Source organism: Micromys minutus (assembly GCF_963924665.1).
Source record: "Micromys minutus genome assembly, chromosome: 9".
NCBI lineage: Eukaryota > Metazoa > Chordata > Mammalia > Rodentia > Muridae > Micromys > Micromys minutus.
The window spans coordinates 18,944,945-18,965,451 of NC_137978.1; the positions used below are offsets into that span (position 1 = coordinate 18,944,945).

At 39.3% G+C, this 20,507-nt stretch overlaps 1 protein-coding gene across 2 annotated transcripts in view; it reads right to left on the reverse strand.

Annotated features, from left to right (window-relative positions):
• The window catches only part of ADAMTSL1 (ADAMTS like 1), a gene marked incomplete at its 5' end in the record, with an annotated part of 379,578 nt that overhangs the window by 262,186 nt on the left and 96,885 nt on the right, over nucleotides 1–20,507 (reverse strand). The gene's annotated exons all lie outside the window — the stretch shown is intronic.

The following is a 20,507-nucleotide window of genomic DNA, read 5'->3' on the forward strand; positions in this document are numbered from 1 at the left end:
CTCTCAGGTCTTGGGAGGTAATCCTCACACTTGCATAACAACATGGCCAATAAAAATGTCTTTGTCTGGGGAGCTGAAAAGTGCCTGTTGCATATTCTCACAACATAATTTGTGGGGATGTTGGGCTACATTATATCAAGTTGACCTTAGGAGGCGCTGAAATCCCAGGTCTGCTATGTAGGTGGTCCACTGTGTCACTGGCCGCAGGCCTCAGCTAAAGCTATGAACACCCAGACCTGCATTGTGGTACATTTTCCTGAAAGTCAATATTCCATGAATGCTAACCTGCTCTGTCACAGCAAGAACTGTCACCTGCTCTGTCCTACTGTGACAAGGCACAGCGGTCTCTGAGTTTCTCTTGGACTCTGTTCTATGCAACCCTTTCCTTGGCTGGTCAGGCCTTGTAATAAACTACAACCACAATCATAACAACTTTCTATGTGTTGTGATTGCATTTCTAGTGAATTATCAAGGCTGAATGTAGACCCCAGGGACCAATACAATCAGAAGTGGTACCAGAGTGGACATCTTAGGGATGGCCAGATTGGAGTCAGTGCTGTCACTTAACAGTGCTAAAACTCTCAAGGGCGAGCAGGATGCATTTGATATATTTAGTGTTTCAAGTAACCCAAAGAGTCATTAGTCAAACAAAGCATCAAAGAATGAACTCAGAAGACTGCCAGACCAAGGAAAAGATTCATTAACAGAACACAGAATCCTTAGGCCCCGAGGCCTCCCACTTGAGAGAATATATCCCTATCCCTATTAACTATTTCAGTATTAATACCTGTCCCCAACAGAAGGAACAGAGTCTGACTTTAGCACAGCCCTGTCCTTGTTGTAAACCCTGGTGGCACAAATCCCACCATTTATAAGCTGGAAATAAAAGCATGCCACGGTACAGGGACAGGAGCACAAGGTTATAAGCATGGGCAAACTCCAAGAAGTGGTTAAATGATCAGTATTGAGATGATACAGTTTGGACGGTGGATTCTATAAGTTAGATTTGCTCTTTCTTACATTTTCACGGTCTTCGGTCAAACAAAATCCATAGACAAAATCAAGGTTTTCTTAGCCTATGTTTAAGTTGAAAGAATAAATTAAATAGACACATTTTTCATGTTGAGGATAGTGGTGGTACATACCCATATTCTCACCACCTAGGTGTCTAAGGCAAGAGGATCCCAAGTTCAAGGCCAGCCTGTATTGCATAGAGCATTCCAAGACAGCCAACATATATAATAAGACCCCATTTTTAGAAAACTGGGCTTGATGGTGTAAACATGTTTCTCTGGTTACTTGGATGGTAGAAGCAAGTTCAGGGCTTGTCTGTGTTACAGAGCGATTTTAAATCCAACCTGGACAAAGAGGCTGGGGATATGGCCCAGTGGTAGTTCACACCCAGTGGTAGTTCAGTATTATGAGACACACCTTTTCTATGAAGCTTTAGCTACTCTCCACAAAACAAATTGATGAGACAAATAAACCCTTTCCAGAAATAGTAATGACAATTGAATAAACAAGGAATACTAAGTGATGGCTGAGACTCTGGAATGCTCTCAATATGACTTAATTTAAAAACAACAACAACAACAAAAAAAAACAGAAGCTACCTAAATGCACTTCAAAACACTATACTGTTTTGACTCTATTGTTTCCCAAAGTCTGATTTGTTACTTAACAGTCACAGAACTGTTCAATCTACCCCCCTTTGCCATATGTCAATAGGCTGGTAACTATGTTAGCTCGGGGAAGATAAATTCTTATTGGAAAAAGACAAGAGTTAAGATAGAAGACAAGATGCAAATTCACTGAGTATCATGTAGCAGACCTTCACCAAACATCATTACTTCATGGGAATGTTAGGCCTTTCTCCTATTTCAATAGAATGGAAGTACATACTTGCTATGTGAAACATAGAAAACTTGGCTTCATCTTTAAATCTCTCTGGTTTGGTCTCAGAAACCTCTTCTTTTCTATTCATTCCACTACCTTTGTCTTACTCCCATCCACTGACCCACCTACATGGAAGACTCTCGCTAAGGTGCAAACATTATTTTATCTTCTTTCCACTCAAATTATTTAATACCACTGTGTCACCTTTAATACAACAAATCACCATATAATACACACACACACACACACACACACACACACACACACACACACACACACACACATATTCCACAAGGCAAGGAGATCACTGAGCTCAAGGTCATCTGGGACAAGCAAGTCCCAGATCCAGGTGTGGTGATACTCACCTTTAATAGGGGACACACCTTCAGTTGGAGACCTACATAAGGACATTGGAACAAGGAAGGCTCTCTCTCCACCTGCCTGCCATGTGGGGCTTTGCCTGCTTGCCCTGTGGGACTGAGCGTCTGCTAGATCCTTGGACTTCACAGCTGCTGCCGGCCATTGTTAAGGAATTGGACTACAGATTGCAAGTCACCAACTATCCATAAGTTCTGTGACTGTAGAGAGCCCTGACTAATACAGATAAGCTTTGACTGAAGACTAAGTCGAAAGGGACAGCCAAATAGTTGAAAAAAAAGAGAAATAAAGTTAAACCCATTCTTAGACATAGTACTTGATTTACAGGGTAAACAGGAACAGAGAAGCCCCTTCTCCTGCAGAGTTCAAATCCTTGGACAGTGGGACTGCTCTTTACTTCCTGTCCACTAAATACTTCCAGTATCTATCACATCATTAAAAACCAAGTAAAAGCTGATAAGGGAATAAAGTCAAATTATAGAGTTTTCCCATAAGTCTACAAATGCAAATCATCTCGGAGAAAGGCTTCAGATCAGCGCTGCCTTCTCATTGGCTAACACCTAGCAGCGCTGCCTTCTCATTGGCTAACACATAGAAGAGCCTCGCAGGAACGAGCTCAGTAGCTACATTCACTCAACTATTAGCAGTTTTCTTTATCTTTAGTGTCTCAGGCAAAGGGGAGAAAAACAGACTATGCAACATGATGCTTCCACTTGGAATTCAGTTATAAAACATGGGGAGAAATGGCCAGCTCATCACTTCTGACATCACCACCTTTGGACTAACTGGAAGACATTTGATACTAGTGACTCAGGTCACAGACGGAGATGGAGAAATAATCATTCCACTTAATTCATTTCAAACTTCTCACCCCAGGAATTATTAAATATGAAAAGAACTTCTTTGCTGCAAGACTGGTTCATTTTCATGCAGCCAAAGAACAGTAGACATAAAGACTCCCTGACTTCATTTATTGTTTTCTTCTCTACTGTGCCACTCATTTAAAAACATTAAACATTATCAAAGGCACGACTTGAAAGGAATTCTCCTTTCCATTCTCGGAATGCTTTGCTTTCTAAAACAGCATCAGGCAATACTATAAATACGTGGATCCGATAGGAAACGTTTGTCTGCAGTTATGCTTTACTTTCAATATACATAGAGTAGGTATCAGCTGGTGAATCCTAGTTTTAGTTTTAATTAGAAACCATTTCCTCTATTTTCTTTGAAAATAACCTTAAAATTATTCTTAAGGGCAGCACACGTTCAATCTGCAAATGTATGCTGTTCCTTAAAACACAATCTGGCTTTGTGCTTTGTCACATACATAAATGTGGGCATTTGGATAATAAAAATCTGTGACCTGTCACAGTACTAGTAGAGCTGGTCCTGTTTGTGATGGTTCATTAGCTTTACACAGGACACAATTCACTGCCCTGGAGCTGGAGTAGATCATGGGATAAGATGGAACTGTTAGTTAAAGGTGCCTAGAACAGCAAATAGGGCAGGTTTGCCCACTCAGAGACCAGTGTCCCTTGTAATATGCATCGATGTATGGGACTGTGTATTCCACACAGCCACATGGAATGAAAAGACAAAGACAAGAAAGAGATTGGGGAATGTTAGTACTAACAGCTGGAATTTACTAAGCCCAGTATAAGCACTTTACTAACAGTTGATCACTTACTCTGTGCCTTATAAGTGACTCTGTGTCTTATAAGTGACAATTTCCTTACACTGCAGAGAGGAAACTGAGGCTAATAGTTTTTATAAATAAAATAAAAAATAAACTCCACTAGGCACTCCCTGGAAACCCACAGCCCACTCTGGATAGGAAAGCAGGTAGGCTAAGGGCAGATCTTCACTTTTCTCTCCTCTCCTTCAAATCAAACTCCCCTAGCTCTGCAGCCGATCACCTGCTACAGATCTCTAGTGGATTGCAGAGAGAGCCTCTGCAAACTCCTTTCCCTCCACTGATTGCTTAATCTCATCCCCTATTCCAGCAGGTACTCCTGGGAACAGATAGTGTATTCTGGCCAGAGAAGCAAGTTATTTAACCACAGATAATCACCTCTTGCTCCTCTCCTCCAATCCCCTTTCCCAGTATCACCCTCATCTCTGTACCTCCTGTGTGGCCTCCTTCTCCCCATTGCCCCCATCTTCAGTGACACATGCAGACCTTCAACTCCAACCTTCTTCCCCACTCATATGGTTATCCCAGATCCCAACTCCAGCAACTTTTCTCTGGAAATCCATCAGCTCAGTTTGACAGAGAAGCAAGTAGGCTGGGAAAGCAGGTGGGTGAGCTTCAGATAATCACTCTCCTCACCTCTCTTTTATATTTTCACCTCACTCTCTGCCCCATCCTTAGAGAACTTAGTATACCCTGCCTTCCCCCTCCAATGGAACCCCTCATCTTCCCATGGCCCATTCCCATCCTTAAGTGTCAGATCCCAATACCTAGAAACACATTTATATATAACCCCAGTACCCCACCTATTAGGAACTCAGAAGAATCTTCTACCAGAAAATACACAGTCACCATACTCTCCTAAGAACCCTACAGGGCAACAGAAACTGAAGAAGAAAACACCCATCCAACGAAGACAAGACTGGATACCAGCGCTTAGAATTACAATCTTTCTAAACCCAGACACCTACACACCAGTGTAAAAACACAATCAAGAATAGGTAGGACGATATCTCCCTACTAGAGCCAAGCAACCCTGCTACAATAGGCTCTGAGTATTGAAACATCACTGAAGCACCAAAGTGAGAGTATCCAACAGCCTTTATGACTATGATAGAGGTCTTTAAAGAGGAAATGAATTAAATTCCTTAAGGAAATCTGTGAAAATGAAATCAGTGGAAGGAAATTAATAAAACAGCTCAAGACAGAGAAGTGGAAATAGAGTAAACAAAGAAAACCTAAATTTAAGAATATCTGGAAATGAAAGATCTATGAACTTGAACATGAATCCCAGAGGCAAGCCTCACCAACAGAATAGAAGAGAGAAAGGAAGAATCTCAGGCATTGAAGACAAGATAGAATAAATGAATACCTTGGTCAAAGAAATTCTTAAACTTTAAATGCTTCTGGCATAAGATATCTAGAAAATCTGATATGCCCAAATCTATGAATAATTGGAATAAAGGAAGGAGAAGAAATCCTGGTCAAAGGCACAGGAAATATTTTCAGCAAAATTATAAAAGAAAATTTTCTTAATTTAAAGGAAATGGCTAGCAAGGTACAAGAATCAAACAGAAAATCAAATAGACTAGGCCAGAAAAGAAATTACTTCAGCAAATAATAATTAAAACACCAACTATATGCAACAAAAAATTAAGAGCTGCAAGAGAAAAAAGACATAGTTACATATAAAAGTGTAACTATTAGAGTTACACTTGACTTCTCAATGGAGATTCTGAAAGCCAGATGAATCTGGACAGATTTGCTGCAGACTCTTAAGATACCACACATACTGGGTCATACTACAATACTCAGCAAAGCTTTCAAGCCCCATAGAGGGGGAAAATAAGATAAAAACAAACTTAACATCTATCAACAAATCCATACATAGTGCAGAAGTTACTAGAAGGAAACCTCAAGCTTAAAGAGATTCACCACACCTATGAAAACAGAAAATAAATAATCTCAATCTCAGACCAGCAAATCAAGAGAAGGGAAACACACACACACACACACACACACACACACACCATTGCCACCACCACCCTTAGCATCTCATGGAATTTATTACGTATTCAGACACAAAACAAGTCTCTTATCTGATCACCACAGATTAAAACTAGATATCAACAACAAAAGAAACAGCATAAAGATCACAAACTTATGGAAACCGTACAACTCACTGAATGAGTTATATACTAAATGAAAAATATGAAGCAAGACCGAAATAAAGAATTAAAAATTTTCTAGAATTAAATGGAACGAATGCACAGAGTACTCAAATTTATGGACCACAGTGAAGGCAGTTCTAAGAGGCAGGTGAATAGCACAAGTGACTACAGGAAAAGTAATGTAGAGATTTCATACTAGTAGCTTATCAGCACAATTGCAAGCTCTTGAACATAAAGAAGCTATCACAACCAAAGGAATAGACAGCAAGAAATAATCAAAGTCAGGGATGAAATCAATAAAAGTAGAAGTAACAATAAGAACAACACAAAAAACCAATGAAACAGAGTTGGTTCTTTAAGAGTATCAATAAAATTGACAAACCCTTATCCAAAGGCTCTTAACTTTAAATACCTGTACTCTACCAAATTGGAAACTCTTAAGAGGAATGGATAATTTTCTCAGGACATACCACTTATGAAAGTTAAATCAAGATCAGATAAGTAAGTAGAAAATACCTATAACTCCTGGTGAAACAGAAGCAAAAATTAAAACTCTTAACCAAAAGTATTCCAGGGGCAGAACATTTCAGCACAGAGTTCTACCAGACTTTTTTTTAACTGGTTATTTTATTTATTTGCATTTCAAATGTTGTCCCTCTTCCCAGTCTCTCTTCTGCAACCCCCACCCCCATCCCTTTCAGAGAAGACTTAATGCCAATACTTCTCAAACTATTCCATAAAACTGAAACAGAAAGAACATTGTCCGGTATGCTTTATGAGGCTAATGGCCCATCACCACTCTCATATATTATAAATACTTGTTCCTTCCTCGCCTGACTAAAGCCATCTAGAATTGTATCTGATTGGCTGTAATAAAGATATGATGGCCAATAGCTGGGCAGAAAATAGAAGGTGGATCTCCTGGACAGAGATAGGGACTCTGGGAGAAGAATTGAGAGGCAGGAGATTTACTAGTGGACAGAAGACATGGACAGATGAACCAGAGCCGAACAGAGAGTGAGACTTGGCCATGTGGTGTAACAGTGGTCACAATGGTGTAGTCAGGAGATTGCCAAGTTAAGACCTAAGCTTTGAGACATTAATATACCTCTGTGTCATTAATTATGTAGCTGATGGGTTCTAGAAGTCCTGCTATAAAGTTGTATTGCAGAGCTATAGCAATAAAAACATCATGGTATTGGGAGAAAACAGATATGTTGACCAATGGAATCAAACTGAAAGCTCAGACATAAATCCATGCACTTATGGACACCTAATAAAATAAAGAAGATAGAAATATACATTAAAGGAAAAAAAGACAGCATTTTCAACAAATGACTCAGGTCAATCCAGATAACTGTGTGTAGAAGAATCCAAATAAATTAATACTGATCACCTTTTACAAAACTCAACTACAAATGGATCAAATATCTCACCCCAAAATCTGATAATTGAGAAAGTGTAGAATAGCCTTGAACTTAGCTGCACAGGTAAAGACTATCAGGAATAAACATGACTAGAAAAACACAAACATCAACAATTAATAAATGAGACCTTATAAAGCTGGAAAGCTTTTGTATGGTAAAGGACATTTCAGACAAAGAGGCAGCCAACAGAATGGGAAAAGATTTTCACAACTACATATTCAATAGAAGGCTAAGATCTCATATATATATATGGAACTCAAAACACTGGATATAAATTAAACAAATAAGGCAATTAAGAAATGGTATACAAATGTAAACAGAGAAGTTTCAAGAGGAAACTCCAGGGCTCAGAACCATATAAAGAAATGTTCAACTTTGTTTGCCATCAGGAAAATGCAAATCAAAACTTTGAGATTTTATCTTTTATCTGTCAGAATGGCTCAGATCAATAAAACAAGTGACAACTTATGCTGGTGAGGCTGTGGATTAAGAACACTCATTCGTTGCTCTACGTATATATGCAAATGTATATGGAGCAATAAGAACATTTGTGGCAGTTCCTTGGCAAGATTGGGACCAATCTACCTCAAGATCTAGCTATACCAACCAGTCTTGGGCATCTACCCAAAATATTCTTCATCCTACCAGAGACACTTGCTTAACCATATTGACTGCTGCTTTATTTGTAGTAGTTAGAAATTGGATACAACCTCAAAAGAAGACTAAAGAAAATGTGGTACATTTACATAATGGAGTATTACTCCAACATTAAAGAATAAAATCATGAATTTTGCAAGTAAGTGGATTAAACCAAAACATAATCATACTGAGCGAGGTAAGCCAGACTAAGAGAGACAAAATATTGCATTACTTACGTGATGTGGATGTTATCTTTTAAATCAATGATAACTTACCTATAATCCTTTGAACCACTGTGGTTAGGTATAGAACAAAGCATCTTGAGAGACAGATTGGTCTCTCAGTAGGAAAGGGAAATAGAATAGACAGTTATGGATAGATGGGGGATATTAAAGGTCAGAATAGGAGGATCGAGTGGAGGGGGCATGATGGGAAAGAGGAAAGGAATATGTGGAGAGACAGATAAATAAGAGACATTTGAGAGGTAATATGGAAACCTAATACAGTAGAAACTTTCTAAAACAACATATACATGAGTTGTTGGCCAGACAGGTCCTATGAAAACCCCCATACAGCCCAGTCTGTTGGTATGACTATAAGTTGTTCTCTGTAAACTGACAGTGGGACCCCACTGTTGATCCCATTGTTGAAGACAACATCCACATAACTCATTGAACATGGGGAAATCAAGCTGGTGCCTACATAAAGCCTTCACCTCTGTGGCTAGTGCTTAGTACTAGAAAGTATTCTACAAGATACGAAAGAAGAAACATAAACACTAATCCAGCTACAAATCCTTAGACCTACAATGGTGTCCTGCCTGAGATATACTAGTGTCATAGTCACACAAAGCTTGTGAGAGTAACCAATAAATACCTAATTTGATTTAAGGACCACTCCATGAAGTAAAACCCATTTTCAGTTCTGCTTGTGTGGCCAAGAACTTAAAACTAGATAGCCCAGGGACTTAGGGGAAAATCAAATACTACTGTTCTCCAAAAGGGACATAACTATTAAATGACTCCTAATGACATTCTTCTATATTCATAGGTCAGTACCTTCTTCAACCATCATCAAAGAAGATTTCTTCTGAAGCAGATGGAAACAAACACAGAGATCCACAGCTACACCCATTCAGAGTATGAGAGATCTTGGAATACCCAGCCCTAAACAGGATGTCCCCACCAAATCCCTCTCTTCAGGACTCAGGAAACCCCATGGAACAGGAAGTAGAAAGAGCCAGAGATCCAGTACATCAAGGAAACCAGGCCCTCTAGGCACAGTGACACCATTGCACATATGAACACAGAGACTGAGGCAGCATATGCAGTGCCTTCAAGGTCTGCACCAGATGGGCTCCTAGAGTTGAAAGAAGCTGGTGCATTCCCCCATTCATAATCCAGACGCTATCTACCATTGATAAGTACTTATAAATGAAAAATTAGTTTTCTACTAGGGAGTCTTATCAGCCAGTAAGGGTGAAGGCTCTAGATAGACTCTTACTTCTTCATGTTCAATGGGTTGTGTATGTGTTATTTTTAGCAATGGTGTCTTGCTTACAGTTGAGGTTTATAATTTGCTTCAAGTGATACACCAACAAAAGATGAAGCTTAGCTTGTAGCTCATGCAGTGCTGACTCCAGAGCCTCTCTCTGGCCTTAAGTATTCAAACTTGCCTTCCTGTTCCTGTCTTGCCTTCTATCTACATTTAATGCAAAGGCAAGCAACTAAACACGCCAGAGTTTTTCAACCAAAGGTGAGAACATACACCCTCAGAGTGAGCCCCAGGGGAGGATTATTGGGAGGGAGAGAAGGAATGAGGGAGTAGTTTGAAAGGTATAGTCACCAACTACATTGCTTTTTATAATATCGATGACAGAATCTTAGCCCGTGGGGAGTGCTGAAAAAATAACACTGAGAACATATTTTCAGAATGTTGATAAACACAGCCACTCCCTGACCTTCGTCAACTGTTAACTAACTGTGAAGCCCTGGGAGAAACTCACAGCTCAGTTCAGCCCTGTCTTGAGGGTGGACTAGATCATTTTCAAGGAAGTTTCCAGAAACACTTTCTGAAATCCCGGCTGGAGATAGTTGCTGAGTTTTGGAAGAAAGGGAAAAGTACAGGGTGGTGATTAACACAAGGGACTCTAGATTCCATGTAAAGAACTGCCTTTGGTGTAGAACTGGGTCCTAATCCCCATCTAGGTACTAACATTTCAACAGCAGTGATGGTATTGAAAGTAGTTGTAGACATCCTTGTTCTGGTTCTGGTGTGCAGCTCTGTGGTTCTTCTGGACCTTGGGGATGCTATGTAGGCATCCTGCCACTGTGCTAGCCTCCATCTTACTCTCCTTTTCCTTCCTTCTCCCCTCCTCCTTTCCCCATCTTCCTGGAAATCAGTGTTCCAGTGCCATCTAACTAGACATCTCCAGGGTCTTCCATATTTCCACAGCTGCCCACAGCTGCACATCAACAACTTCACTCGGTGCTCTTTGGTTGGTGATACATTCTTATTTAGATCAAAACAGTTTCAGAAGACTACCTACCTTGACCAAAACCATAGAGTTGGATAAAGAATGGCCAGAGCCTACATCTTTTCTAAATTCTACCTGCTGTCCAATCATGAATTTGACTTTGCCACAGAATCATAATTTTAAAGACATAGAACTCAAACATTTGAATGTCTGGTAGATGGGGCTTAAGACCTGCTTCATACGTGCTTTCCAGGTGGTTTTGTATGCAGCCAAATTGGGGGACTATTACCAAATGATCCTTGTCTCGGTACACCTGGTTGTGGCAGAAAAGATTGGCTCCTGGGAGCCAGATAGAGCTGGAACCCTGAGAAACTCATATAATCCTGCCAAGAGCAAGCATTGGCTTGAAGAGGGGTGCTGACAAAAGCAGTGTCTAGGAACAATGAAACAGGTGACTCAAAGTCAAATTGTGGGTCCAAGCTGATGACCTATGTTTTGCTTGAGACAGCTTTCCAAATTGCCTTTTCCCTGTTCTGCTCTCTCTGAAGATTTCTAGACAGCTCACTCTTCATGATATGCTCTAGACAGCTATGTAAGCAGTTCTTTTTCTATTCTAAAAAGTTCTCTGGGGCTGGAGAGATGGCTCAGTGCCTAAGAGCACTGACTGTTCTTCCAGAGGTCCTGAGTTCAATTCCCAGCAACCACATGGTGGCTCACAACCATCTGTAATGGGCATCCAATGCCCTCTTCTGATGTGTCTGAAGACAGCGACAGTGTGCTCACATACATAAAATAAATAAATTTAAAAAAAATTATCTGGATAGCTTATCTCTTGTATATGATAAGTCAAGTCTTTTATTTTTACTTATCAATCCAGTTATTTATTCCAGGTTCCCCCCCCCCCCTTTTTTTAAAGGAACAGAGCCAACTCTTTGGCTTTTTGTTTGTTTGTTTTGTTTTTTACGATTTATTTATTTTATGTATATGAGTACGCTGTAGCTGTTTTCAGACCCACCAGAAGAGGACATCAGATCCCATTACAGATGGTTGTGAGCCATCATGTGGTTGCTGAAAATTGAGCTCAGGACTTCTGGAAGAGCAGTTAGTACTCTTAACCACTGAGCCATCTCTCCAGCCCCCAGGTTTCCTTTTTATTTTCCTATGAATCCATATCCCATGACTCTGGCCCCTTAATTCTTAGGAGACAGCAAACACATATTTCATTTTAATACTGCAAGAGAATTCAGAGACTTGCCTGTCTCTATTAAGCAGAGTATAAACTAGCTGGGTGGGACCCTGTTGGGAAATCACTATTTCTACCACACTCGAGCCTAACCTTGTTCTGTCCCAGGTCAACCCTGAACTCACAAATCTTTCTTTGTAAGCATAAACAAACAAACAAAAAATCTTAGCTGTGTGGGATCTCCTTTGATCACTACTTCCGAAATCTCTTTATCTACTTCCTTAGTATCTTTGTGACATATTGTCTCACAGCACAGCTGTTTATTTTTCTTTAAATTTGTGAAGACCCTCATATAATTCATACCACATCATTATTTTTGAGAAGTTATTTATTTTTGAACCCATGTTTTTCTTTTCCACAGACCTAAGGGCTGTTTGGAAGGTTCCAGCATTTACCATTTTGCTGAGACATTAGCCACACCTTCGCCTCCTGGACTGTGCTATCTCCAATTACCACAGAGTCGTTAACATTAACACAGAGGACATACCTTGTAGGAAGAATGTAAAATATGTCCATTATCATATAAACAAGCATTTCACCTGCAGCTGTCATAAACACTCAATGCTTGTGTACATATGTGTGTGTATGTGTACACACATATTCACGCACATATACATATATTTTCTGATCACTGCTGCTACAGTCAGAAGGATGAATGAATATATTGCCTGCCTGTGTGCTGCTCTATTATTATGAAGAAGGAACAAGAGGAAGAGCAAGAGGAAGAGGAGGAGAAAAAAGGGGGGGGAGGTGCCTGGCATAAATAGCAACATTTCTAAGATTTTCCTGATGCAAATTTATAGCATATAGATCTGATCCACTTATTAGCCCAGACTCAGGGTTACCAAAAGAGGACAGTGTCCTCCTTTGCTAGAGTTCTCTTCTTATCAGTAGAGCTCTGGGCTTCCCCGGCTTCCCTTACGGAGCTGAAGAACCAAATATTTTGGGGAAGTGGCTCACAGAAAGGAATTAGACATACAGATTGGAAATAAGTTGGTGCTTGTGAATGAGAAGCCATTGCAGCATGAATCATTTTCTACCAAGGTAATTTTAATTCAGTTATTCTTTACGGTTTGTGACTCATACTGCTGGCCTCACAGAGACTAAAGCTGAATTTGAAAATTTCAAAAACAAAAAGTTGGACAAAAAGCCCAATATCTTCAACAAATGGGGCAGAAAAGAGAAAGGGAAAGTAAAGCTAAAAGATGTATTTTTCAAAAGACTAGAATAAGATTATATAATTTCAAGTTTAAGTTACTGATTCCCACTAAGGTAAGACTTTTTTTGTTTTTGTTTTTGTTTTTGTTTTATTTTGTTGTTGTTGTTTTTTTTATTAAGATAAAACTACAAATCACTGATACAAAGCCAGCTATTTGATTACTTTGGGACTAGGATAGGATTTGTGAATTTTAGCTTTGCAAAGAGAAAATGTTCAGCTTTTATTTTGTTGACTAATTTTGCTTGTCCTCCCAAGAGTGAATGCAATACAATCTGTATTTCTTCATTACCTGGTGGTCTTAGCTTATCTATATACATCCACCGATCACCTCTGTCTCCCCTGTCCTGTTCCCTTTAGACAGTTCAGGTTAGCACATATGAGCTTACACCCTTTCTGAATGCACATTGGGTTTCAGTTTTTGACTTGTTCAGTGTGATTCATTTGCTTTATAGCTTTCTCTTCCCTACTGGTGAAAGTACCTTCATTCCAGGTTTGATTCCTTCCTGTTCCTGCCGTCTTTATTAATGCTTCAGTGCCTTTGGCTGGTACAGGACCCTCCATTAGAGCTGGTCTCTGTGGCTCCAGGGCTTCTTAGAACTGAGGCTGTAATGATCTTTCTTTTTTTTAATTTCATTTTTTAATTGAACAACTTTATTTTAAAAAACAGAGATAAATGTACAGATTTTAAAAGCATTTTTGCATAAAAGTATATGAATATATTTTTGTCTGTACTTGATTTTTTTAAAGGATTGATAGTGTGCATTAAAAATTTACTAGTTACAATGAGCATAAAGTACATGTAAAATAAAATGTAACGTGGAAATAGTCAGTTTTCTTCATGTGTAAAGATTAAGCGTAATGATTTTTCATCATTTTTTTTTTTGGCCTTTGTTTTTCTTGAACTTCATATAGTCTGTGAATTGTTTCTGGGGTGTTCAGAGCTTTCTGGGGTTAGTATCCAATTATTAGTAACTGCATATTATGTCTGTTCTTTTGTGACTGGGTTACCTCACTCAGGATGATATTGTCTAGATGCATCCATTTTCTTAAGAATTTCATAAAGTCATTGTTTCTGATAGCTGAGTAGTACTCCATTGTGTAAATATACCACAATTTTTGTATCCATTCATCTACTGAAGGATATCTGGGTTCTTTCCAGCTCCTGGCTATTATAAATAGGGCTGCTATAAACATTGTGGTGCATGTGTCTTTGTTGTATGTTGGAGTGTCTCAGGGGTGTATGCCTAGAAGTGGAATAACTGGGTCTTCAGGTAGTACTATGTCCATTTTTCTGAGGAACAACCAGACTGATTTCCAGAGTGGTTGTATCAGTTTACAGCCCCACCAACAGTGGAGAAGTGTTCCTCTTTCTCTGCATCCTTGCCAGCATCTGCTGTCATCTGAATTTTTGATCTTAGCTATTCTGACTGGTGTGAGGTGGAATCTCAAGGTTGTTTTGATTTGCATTTTCCTGATGACTAAGGATTTTAGTGCAATTGCTTCAAGTTTCTCACCATTAAGTTTGATGTTGGCTATTGGTTTGCTGTATATTGCTTTTATTATGTTTAGGTATGGGCCTTGGATTCCTGTTCTTTCCAAGACTTTTAACATGAAGGGGTATTGAATTTTCTCAAATGCTTTCTCAGCATCTATTGAGATGACCATGTGTTTTTTTTTCCTTTGAGTTTGTTTATATGGTGGATTACATTGACGGATTTCCATATATTAAACCATCCCTGCATCCCAGGGATGAATCCTACTTGATCATGGTGAATGATCGTTTTGATGTGTTCATGGATTCAGTTTTCAAGAATTTTGTTGAGCATTTTTGCATCAATGTTCATAAGTGAGATTGGTCTGAAGTTCTCTTTTCTTGTTGGGTCTTTAAGTGGTTTAGGAATAAGGGTTATTGTGGCCTTGAAAAATTAGTTAGGTAATGTTTCATCTGACTCTATTTTGTGGAATAGTTTGGAGAGTATAGGTATTAGGTCGTCAGTAAATGTCTGATAGAATTCTGCACTGAACCCATCTGGACCTGGGCTTTTTTTTGGTTTGGAGGCTTTTGATGACTACTTCTATTTCTTCAGGGGTTATGGGATTATTTAGATGGTTTACCTGGTCCTGGTTTAACTTTAGTATCTAGTATCTGTCTAGGAATTCATCCATTTCCTCCAGATTTTCCAGCTTTGTTGAGTACAGGCTTTTGTAGTAGGATCTGATGATTTCCTGAATTTCCTCAGTTTCAGTTATGTTGTTGTGTTTTCATTTTCTTTAAATTTTAGAAAATCTTTAATTTCTTTCCTTATTTGTCTTTGACTATGCCATTGTTTAATAGAGCATTGTTTAGTTTCCATGTGTATATGGGCTTTTTGTTGTCTTTGTTGTTTTTAAAAGCCAGCCTTTGACCATGGTGATCTGATAGGATGCATGGGAATATTTCAATCTTTTACATCTATTGAGACTTGTTTTGTGACCGAATATATGGTCAATTTTAGAGAAGGTGCCGTGAGGTGCTGAGAAGAAGGTGTATTCTTTTGTTTTAGGATGAAATGTTCTGTAGATGTCTATTAATTTCATTTGGTTCATAACCTCTACTAGTTTCACTGGGTCCTTGTTCAGTTTCTGTTTCCATGATCTGTCCATTTGACGAGAGTGGGTGTTGTGGTCTCCCACTATTATTGTGTGGTGTGCAATGTATTTCTTGAACTTTTGTAGGGTTTCTTTTATGAATATGGTTGCTCTTTTATTTGGAGCATATATGTTAAGGATTGAGAGTTCCTCCTGACAAATTTTCTCTGTAATGAGTAAAAAGTGTCTTTCCTTATCTTTTTTGATAACTTATGGTTGAAAATCTACTTTATTCGCTATTAGAATGGCTACTCCAGCTTGTTTCTTGGGGCCATTTGCTTAGAATGTTTCTTCCCATCCTTTTACTCTGAGATAGTGTCTGTCTTTGTCTCTGAGATGAATTTCCTATATGCAGCAAAATGCTGGATTCTGTTTATGTATCCAGTCTGATAGCCTATGTCTTTTTATTGGGGAATTGAGTCCATTTATGTTAAAAGATATTAAGGAATAGTGGTTGCTTTTTCCTGCTATTTTTGCTTTTAGAGCTAGTGTTGTGCCTGTGTGTCTTTCTTCTTTTGGTTTTCTTGCTTAGGTATTTTCTTCTTTTTACTAGGATGTAGTTTCTCTCCTCGTATTGGGATTTCCACCTATAATTCATTGTAGTGCTGGGTTTGTGGTTAGATATTGTGTAAATTTAGTTTTGTCCTGGAATATCTTGGCCTTTCCATCTATGGTGATTGAGAGTTTTGCTGGGTATAGCAGCTTGGGCTGACACTTGTGTTCTCTTTGGGTCAGCATGATGTCTGTCTAGGATCTTCTAGCTTTCATAGTCTCTGTTGAGAAGTTTGGTGTGATTCTGATTGGTCTGCCTTTATATGTTACATGACCTTTTTCCCTTACTGCTTTTAGTATTCTTTCTTTGCTTTGGGCACTTGGTGTTTTGACTATTATGTGTCAGGAGGAATTTCTTTTCTGGTCCAACCTATTTGGAGTTCTGTAGGCTTCTTTTATGCTCATGGTCAACTCATTCTTAAGGGTAGGGAAGTTTTCTTCTATGATTTTGTTCAAGATATTTACTGTGCCTCTTAGTTGATATTCTTTGCCCATTTCTATTCCTATGATCCTTAGGTTTGGTCTTCTCACTGTGTTCTGGATCTCCTGGACATTCTGGGTTAGGAGCTTTTTGGCTTTTGCATCTTATCTGACTGTTTTGTCTATGTTTTCCATGTTGTCTTCAGCCCCTGAGATTCTCTCTTCCATCTCTTGTAGTCTGTTGGAGATGCTTGCATCTGTGACTCCTGATTTCTTTTTTAGGTTTTCTACCTCCAGGCTTCTCTCTTTTAGTGTTTCTTTATTTTTTTTTCCATTTCCATTTTAAATTCCTTCTTCAATTCCTTCATCTCTTTGGTTTTGTTTTCCTCTAGTTTTTTGATTTCTTTGAGTGTTTTTTGTGTTTCCTCTTTAAAAGCGTCTATTTCTTTATGCTTTTCCTCCCGTTCTTGTTTAAGGATCTCTATCATCATCTTGAGGTATGATTTCAGGTCTGAGTCTTCTTTTTCTGGAGTTTTTGGCATTCTAGTGTTTGCTGTGATGGGTGAGCTGGGTTCTGATGTTGCCAGTTTATCTTGGTTTCCATTGGGTAAGTTTTTTTGCATTCCTCTTGCCATCTTGTTGTCTGTGAATATACGTGGTGTTGTTGTCAGTGATTGGTTCCCGTCTCTCCCTTTTACCTGGCCTGCATCCCTGGATCTTCACTGTCCCTGGTGGCCTTTATTTCATTTTTTATTAGATACAGTGTTTTTACATTTGAGATGTTATCCCTTTTCCCTGCCCCCTCCCACTTCCCCTTCCCCTCCACTTGTCTTCACAAAAGTGTACTCCCTCTTAATCAACTCTCCCCTCCATTGCCTTGGCATTCCTCTGCATTGGGAAACATGTCTCCCTGGACCAAAAACCTCTTCTCACATTGATGCCAGACACTGCTATCTTCAGCTACATATGCATCAGGATCAATAGGTCTCTCAAAGTGTGCACAAAGGTTGGAGTTTTAGTCCATGGTTTGCATATGCTTGGCTCAGGGCGTGGCATTATTAGAAGGTGTGGCCTTTTTGGAGGAAGTGTTTTATTCTGGGAGTGGACTTACAGACACTCCTCCCAGCTGCCTGAGGATACTTAGTCTGTTCCTGGCTTCCTTCGGATGAAGATGTAGAACTCTCAGCTCCTCCTGCACCATGCCTGCCTGGATGCCCCTGCCTTGATACTGAACTGAACCTCTGAACCTGTAAGCCAGCCCCAATTAAACATTGTCATTTATAGGACTTGCCTTGGTCATGATGTCTGTTCACAGCAATAAAACCCTAACTAAGACAGAGGGTTTGGTTGGTTAATAATGTTGTTCTGTCCATGAGGTTGCAACCCCTTTCAGCTCCTTCAGTCCTTTCTTTAGCACCCTTATTGGGATCTCCGAGTTCAGTCCAATGGTTAGCTGCAAGCATGCTCAGCTGTATCTATATGATTCTACCATACTCCATGAGGAGGCATCTTGATCTGGTTCCTGCCAGTAAGTACTTCTTGGCATCAGCTTTATAGTGCTTGGATTTGGTGGCTGCATATGTGGTGGATTCTGGTTGAGGCAGCTTCTGAGTGATTTTTCTTCAGTCCCTGTTTCTCTATTTGACCTTGCATTTCCTCCGGTGAGCGTTTTGTTCTCCCTTCTAAGAAGGACTAAGGCTTCAACATTTTGGCCTTTCTTCTTTTTGAGCTTCATAATGTCTTTGTGAATTGTTTCTCGGGTATTCAGAGCTTTCTGGGGTTAGTATCTGCTTATCAGTGAGTACACACCATGTGTGTTCTTTTGTGACTGGGTTACTTTACTCAGGATGATAGTCTCCAGTTCCATCCATTTGCCTACAAATTTCATGAAGTCATTGTTTCTAATAGCTGATAAGTACTCTATTGTGTAAATGTACCACATTTTCTATATCCATTCCTCTGTTGAAGGATTTCTGGGTTCTTTCCAGCTTCTAGATTTTATAAATAAGGCTGCTATAAACACAGTAGAGCATGTGTCCTTGTTATATGTTGGAGCATCTTTGGGGCATATGCCCAGGAGTGGAATAGCTGGGTTTTCAGGTAGTACTATGTCCTATATGTGGATATTAGAAGGCCTGGACTGTAGTCCCGTTTCTGACATGATGTAATTGTCACAAGATCATGAACATTTGCTAGCCCTTGGATTTTATTTACAAGATAGGCCAAGCAGTGGACATGGAGAAGGGACCCTCCCTTCCATTTCTTGCAGTACCATCCTTCCTTTCCATGTTTAGTTGCCTTATGATTCTTTACCATTGCTGGCATTTTTTACATATTTTATAATTTTACTTTAATAAGTCAAGAACCCTCAATGACTATTTTTAATCGTTCAGTTTTATTTTTGTGTGTATCTGTGTGATTTATACCATGTGCATACGCTGGGATCTGTGGATGCCAGAAGAGAGTATTGGAACCACTGGAGGTAAGTTACAGGTGGTTGCAAATCTCGTAACATGGTGCTCAGAAAGGAAATCGGGTCCTCTGGGAAGAAAAAGGACACACTCCTAAACACTGAGCTAGCCATATTTCCAGCCTTAGTAGGGCTACTTATAAATAATCACAAATAATTTTGCAAATAGTTGTAAAATAGCACAAATGATGGTCTATCCATGTAGCTTTTGAAGGTGTGTGGCTGCTCTCCAGACCCTGCAGTTTCAAGAAGATCCAAATCCCACATTCACATTTACACTTGGAATTCATATATCTCATAAACAAAGAAATGTCTGATATATGTGTCTCCTCTTCCTTCTCCTCTTGAAAAAGCCCTGCATGTCCCTCCTCTATCACTGTCCTAACCCACATGAAGACTGACTGCATCTGTTTTCTTCCCTCAGGCTTAAACCTTATCACACAGGTCATGCCTTTGAACAATTTAAATGGCAGTTTTCATTGTAAATCAATGTGTAGATTTGTTTTAAATGAATGAAAATTTAAAACAAATCACACATTTTCTATTTTTCTTATTATACTTGAAGTGGTTATGTCACAGATGCAGACTCAAACAATGTCCTTCCACTTGAGGCAAATGGTCTTAAAATGCCTGTCCTGTGACACAGAAAAGACTAGACTGAATAATAGTACTTGGAGAATCTGCTCACTCTAAAATGTAAATTGCTCATCACATGCTAAAAAGTGAGCCTGAAAATAAGAAAATTCATAGCAAATGGACTAACCTAGCACTTTGTCACCTGACTGGGTCTTCAAAGACGTTTTGATGAATTGAATCAGAAATCAATCTCTAGTCTGCATTTTTGGACATTCAGAGTTACCTGTCTGAGACTCAGCCCGGCTGGTAAATGTCAGGTTTTGCTTTTGCTTGAACTTGTATGAGTTTTCAACATATCTGCAGGCAGCAAGGAGCTGCAGCCTTCTACCTGAGTCTGATGTTCTGTGTTCATGAAATTGAATGTCTGAAAACACACATACATTCCCCATCTCTTCTTCCCTCCTGACCTTCCTCCATCCATTCTATTCCAAATATCAGGAACATTTGAGCTACAGGTAATTTCAAACTTCATCATCAAAGCAAAATAGTCAAGAATTTTCATTCTCCATCTTTCAAGTAACATTCAAGGAAGGAAAAAAAAAACCAAACTTACAAACAAAACCCACTTCTTGTCTGCATTTCCACTGACTCCAGTGTGGGCTACAATGCCCATACCATTCCCTGAGATTACAATCTTCAAATCTGTCACTCTTTATGAACTC